The sequence below is a fragment of the Glycine max genome, chromosome 10 (genome assembly GCF_000004515.6).
Source record: "Glycine max cultivar Williams 82 chromosome 10, Glycine_max_v4.0, whole genome shotgun sequence".
Taxonomy (NCBI): domain Eukaryota; kingdom Viridiplantae; phylum Streptophyta; class Magnoliopsida; order Fabales; family Fabaceae; genus Glycine; species Glycine max.
The window spans coordinates 28,629,727-28,636,171 of NC_038246.2; the positions used below are offsets into that span (position 1 = coordinate 28,629,727).

Sequence of the window (6,445 nt, forward strand, 5' to 3'; positions counted from 1 at the left end):
AATTCATGCTCAAATTGTCGATAAAAAATTGTTGAAAGTGTATATATAATTCATGCTTAAATTTCATTTGCATGTGCAATTTAAACTTTTAGTAGACATAAATTAATGGTGATATTTTCAATATTAGAGGACCAATAGTGTAATTAAATCTTTAGTGTCCTATATCTATTGTAGGCATTAAATAGGTTGTTATGTGTCTAACACTTATTTTTTAATGAGAATACAATTCCTAATCATTCCTTGACCATTGATCAAAGAAGAGTTTAAATAAATTGAAAACCTCTTGAAGATATCCTTTATATACAGTAGCAATTACTTGATGTCACGGAAGCTCCTACATAAGTGTATATGTCAAGAAAAGGAACTTTCATTTGATTTTTTCTCTTATTTGGGTCGACAAAGAGGACATTAACCATGTGGAGATCCTACCCTTCTTTAAATAGATAGATAACCTATTACCCAACCAACATGGATATTATTCATATGAATACATATTAGGTTGTACATTCATGGTAATTCCCTAAGCCCAAATTGTATCACTCAATTAAACATTGAGCTCAAAGGAAAAACATATTAGGTTGTATATTCAACCCATATTTGAAATAAACAAAATACACCCATCACTAGAAGGTCAAACAAAGAAAATTCTAACATCTCGGATCTTAAAATGATTGCTTCACATCTATAGATACTAAGAAGTTCTCTATTCCAAACATGCATTTTCTTTCCTTGTTATTGTATTATTTCATAACTTTACTTAAAGCCTTACTAACTTAAACATACAAACTTGTATGGTCTCATTCTTAATTGAAGTAATTCATTACAAATATGAAGGGGGAGACTACTTTAAACTAACTCAATCCACTATATAAAAGGAGGAGACTACTTTAAACTAACTCAATCAAACAAATATGAAGTCACTCTCATTTGTAATTAAGAACGATTTAATACATAGACAAAAAAGATTTAACAATACTAGACCATCTTAGCAGCCTAAAGTCATCTTATCAAGAAGATGTGCATGTACAGAAAAGTAAGAAAAATGTATAATTATATAAATAAAAATTCAATAATAATAATAAATACGCTTTTATCTCCTTAACAATTAAATTAAATAGGATTCTTGAAAGTGAGTTTAATAAACATGGATACGTCAATCGTGTACTCAATGATCATAAATTAACATTGGGAATCAAATGCAATTCATTTTTCCTCCCAATAGCCAATCCGAAGTGTTCATCCATATTCATTTCCTCAGGTTTCATCTTGTTTGGGAGTTCCCAGTTGAAGTGATACAGTAGTAGAGCTAGTGGAAGCATAATGCTAGCTAAACCAAATGTCATGCCTGGGCATATTCTTCTTCCTCCCCCAAAAAGGAGATAATTAAAGTTATTCCCTTTGAAATCGATAGAACTAACCTCGAACCTTTCAGGGACAAACCTATCAGCATCAATCCAATATTGGGAATCCTTACAAATTGCGTATGCATTTACCATGACTTTAGTTTTGGCAGGTATTTCATAGCCATCAATGATGGTTGGTTGAGAGCATTCTCTAGGGAGCAATAAAGGAGTAGGTGGGTGTACCCTGAATGTCTCTTTGATCACCAACTTCAAATAAGTAAGTTGCTCAAGATCACTTTCATGAATTATTTCCTTTTCTCAAAAAGCTTGTCTCAATTCAGCTTGTGCTTTCTCCCTCACTGTTGGATTTCTCGTCGTTTCTGCCATAGCCCACTCTAGTGTTGATGCTGAAGTATCAGTTCCAGCAGCAAATATGTCCTGGTGAATCAAATAAAATATCTTTATATAAAGTTTGGTAAAATGAAAAGAGAAATTGCATTTATATATCAAAATCGGGCAACTTTTTTAATAGAAAAGGAGATGAGAAGAAAAGGAAGAAAAATGTAAGATAAAGTAATTAGTACAAATGAGAGGATTAAAGAGATTAATGTTATAAAAAGAGATGTTAGTGAGAAAAAACGTACTTCAGAAACAGGAAATATAATAGAAGTTTTGAGGCATTTACTTACCAATATCAAAGCTTTGATGTTGTTAGTCGTCATTTGGATGTCGAGGGTGTCATCTTGTTGGATTCTGAGAAGATCAATAAAATCTTGGTCCTCTAATTCAGCTCCATCTTCTTTTGCAATTTTGTTCTTTTCTTGATGCTCTCTGATGATGTTTTCCAGGACCTTGTCAACCTGCTTGTGCAACTTCTTCAATCTGGTCATCTTTCCAGTTAGGAAATATAAGAATGGAATTGAAGGAAAGACATCAGCAAGGTCGAATCCTCCCCCGGATTCTACTATTTTTCGGATCAAAGACACAACAAACTCATCTTGATCCTTGTATATGCCACCGAATGTGATGCAAGCTCCATTGGAGCTTGTAGGCCTAGGATCTTCTTCATCAATGGATTCCTTTGCTTCTTGGAAGATGAATGGCAGCGGAATGGAGAAAGGAAGAGAGAGAGGAGACGCCACTTCAAGGAGAAGATGAGTCTAGAAGAAGCTCACCACCATAGGAGGCCATGGATAAGAGCTTGGAGGAAGAAGGAGATGAATGAAGGGAGAGGGAGAGAAGAGCACGAAATTTTGTGCTCTAAATGAGCTTTGAGATCTGAAGTTTAATATTCAAATGATCAAAGTTGAAAAAAGTGCACACACATGACCTCTATTTATAGCCTAAGTGTCACACAAAATTGGAGGGAAATTCAAATTTCACTTGAATTTGAAATTGAATTTGTGGATTCAAACTTTGGAGCCAAAATTTCACTAATTATGATTAGTGAATTTTAGTTATGGTTCAGTCCACTAATCCAAGATCAATTCCAAGATTCTCCACTAAGTGTGCTTAGGTGTCATAAGGCATGAAAAGCATGAAGGACATGCACAAAGTGTGACTATATGATGTGGCAATGGGGTGTAGTAAGCAAATGCTCACCTCCCCCTCTAAAATTTAATTGGATTGGACTTCTACCAATTCAATTAAATTTATTTCCAACCACACACATCAAACATCCACTTAGTGCATGTGAAATTACAAAACTACCCCTAATACAAAAACTAGTCTAGGTGCCCTAAAATACAAGGGCTGAAAAATCCTATATTTCTAGGGTACCCTACCTACATTATGGAGCCCTAAATACAAGGCCCAAAAATAATGAAACCTTAATCTAATATTTACAAAGATAAGTGGGCTCGTACTTAGCCCATGGGCCCGAAATCTACCCTAAGGCTCATAAGAACCCTAGGGCCTTCTCTTGCATCTCTAGCCCAATCTACTTGGAGTTTTCTATCCAATGCCCTTGCGGGGTAGGATTGCATCAGAATGCTACCCTTGAAATAGAGGCACATATCAATGAGAAAATTCTACTGGTGAGATTGATAGGCGAACCAGCAGATTCGCGAATGGAGTCGATAAACTTTGCTGCCTCGTCTTCTCTAATGGAAGCAAAAGACTGAACTCTTTTGGTGCTCAGAAGCTCCGTGGCACACATTTTCCTCGTTTGTCTCCAATGATCACCGTATGGAGCAAAAGCAATGCCCAATCCCCCGTAGGATATCATTTGGCCAAAAACAAGATGGGGTCTCTGAAGAAAAGAAACATCATGTGTTTTCACTATTTCCTTGGCCATCTTTGGGGAGGATGCAACCACTGCTGAAATTTCACCAAGTTGGAGGTGCATGAGGGGTCCATATTTTTTGGCAAGATCTCTCAGAGCATGGTGTGGAAGTGAACCTGCTTCTGCTAGTTGATGCAGGTTCCCTATGATGGGTAGTTTCTTTGGTCCTGGTGGAAGTTTCTGAGAGACACTACTTTTGTAACATTTTGCAAGCCAATGCAATACAAAGAACAAGCCAATAAGCAACAAGTAGCTTTGAGCTTCCATGACTTTCTAGTTTCTAGCTAGTCTATAGAGTTAATTAGCTCTCGAGTTGGGAGCACCCTAAAGCTCTCAAGTATGTTTGTATTGTTTGCCTGGGGCTTGTTCCTACTTATAGAGTCTTGAATCAGCAAGGTCAACAATTTATTCATTTGTTTTTAGAAGATGCATTTTTGGGGCGTTGAATGACTTCTTTTCAATTCTTGATGGCCGTTGAATCATTTATTTTCTTTTAAATTGTTTTGGATTCCATTTTTAATTGCAGTTACAGTTATTTTACATGTTCACTTCATTAGGATGTCATCGTTACTCCTTTTATATTGTGTAATACTATTGTAGATATATAAGTGCCACTTGGGCAGCAATAGTTAATGTGGTAGTGAGAACCTTGACCGTTGAAAGCTATATAATTGCTGTTGCACATGCGCACTAAGTCAAAATAGAAATTGTCGTTGCACTCTAATTGCTGTTGGGCACCAAGTCAAAGTATCTAACTGGGCAGTAGTATTTGATTATTTTCTTAACAATTTCTCATTATGTCCTTCAAAGACAAACAATTTCTCCTTATTTACCTCCTTTATTTTACTTTATAGTGATTTGATCCTTCAAATGCATGTTATGTTTTATGTCCAAAGAATTAACCGTACTAAAATAATTAATAGAATTCGTTCGTGAGGTGATGAGTTCAATAATATATACCTACTGCAATTACAAACTATAAATTATAGATTTTATACAAGCATCTATGACTCTTTCTTCAAGCCTGTAACTGTATTGACTGTATATTGAGGGTTCTTTTTTTTTTTTTTAGTTTTTTATCTTTCTGTCAGGGGAGTTTCATTAGGTCCCATGTCAACCCTTTAACATGGCAACTAAAAAATAGGAGTTACGTAAGGATAGGTCCTTCAAGTCTTTTTTCTAATTGAATCTAGCTAGTATCACTTTCGTACAGTATCCTTCTTATCACGGTAATACGAAGTGATGAATAAATTAAGAGGTTTTTGTTTTCTTACAAGGGCGATTAAATTGAATGAGTTTATAATAAACTAAATATTATTATTTTAATTTTATTTTGTGAGTTGTACGTCGTACATACAACTTAACTTTTATCATAAAAAATAGATAACTTGTATTTAATGTATTTTTTTAATTAATAATAGGCTTAAATATATAATTTTTGTTGTGCTTTTTGAATTTTGGTTACTATATTTTTTTTTTCATTTTTAGTGCCTATAAATTTATATTTTTGTAATTTTAATTTGTATATATAATATTTTATAATTATATATATATAAGTGCGATTTTGGTCTATTAAATGCAAATACGTAAGTGTGGGTCAATGCCAGAGATGCAGATGCTCAAACTTGGAGAGGGCCAAGCGTGGGTCAGATTCGGTTTCTCTGCGGTGTAGTGATTGGGCTCAATGGTGCTGTTTCGGTAGGTGTTGTTGTTGCTTTCCATGGAGGGGTTTGTGTGGGATATGATTTTGGGTGTTTGTAAAGCGGAAGAAGGAGATGATGGAAGTGGGGAGGTTGGTGGATGAAGGTGGTGTTTGCGGCTGATAGGAGGAAAATAGCGGTGTCCCGTAGTGATGGGCGGCCACAGGCCAATGCAGTGGTCATCGGAAACAGTGGAGAGGAAGGGAGAGTAAAATTTGGTGGGAAAGGTGTACAATAGTAACATGTACCTTATTAATCTAAGGTTTCTAAAGAGTGGTGCATGTGGGAAGATCTATGATGGTGGTCCACCCTAGAAGTGGCCTTTAACAAAACCTATGTGTTTTTAGGGTCCCATGTTCTTTTGTTCTTCTAGGTATCACAATTATGTGATTTTAGTCCTCCTCATTACAATTGTGCCAATTGAATCCGTTAGGTATCACAAATATACTTTTTTAGTCCATCAACATTTAACTTCAATTAAGATCTCAAGTCTTACAATTGTCCAGTTTTAAACCTTGGGTATGTATATTATTTTATATTTATATATATAAACAAGTACGATTATCGTCTATTAAACGCAGAGACTAAAATACGTGATTGCTATACCTAAGAAATTCACAGAAATCTAAGAGATTGAAATTGCACAATTGTGATACTTGAAATTCAAAGTGAAAATTAATCTTTGTTTTAATTAAGACGTACGTGATTGTTATACCTAAGAAAGTCACAAAAATCTAAGAGATTGAAATTGCACAATTGTGATACTTGGAATTAAAAGTGAAAATTAATCTTTGTTTTAATTAAGACGTAACTAAGTGATATATCATATAAGAATCCACATACTGATTAAAAATAAAAATAAAAGAAACCGCAGCCTAGGAAAAATTGACCAGATTTTGAATATGATGTTTTTGAAATCTTTTGTGATTAGGAAAGGTGTTAAAATAATTAAATAAAGGAAACTTCTGCCCCGTGTCAAACTGTTTAGTCATGCATGTTCCTTCTTGTCATTTGATTATTAATGAAATGTCTTAAGTTTGTTTCTGTCAAAAACAAAAAGGAAAGGTGTTTGATGAAGTTGCTAAAAAAAATATTTGAATATATGAAAATAATTTAAT

At 34.5% G+C, this 6,445-nt stretch overlaps 1 pseudogene; it reads right to left on the reverse strand.

Annotated features, from left to right (window-relative positions):
• Positions 1-1,149: 1,149 nt before the first annotated feature.
• Positions 1,150-4,012, reverse strand: LOC100778796 (cytochrome P450 71D8-like; annotated as a pseudogene).
• Between the last annotated feature and the right edge of the window lie 2,433 nt (positions 4,013-6,445).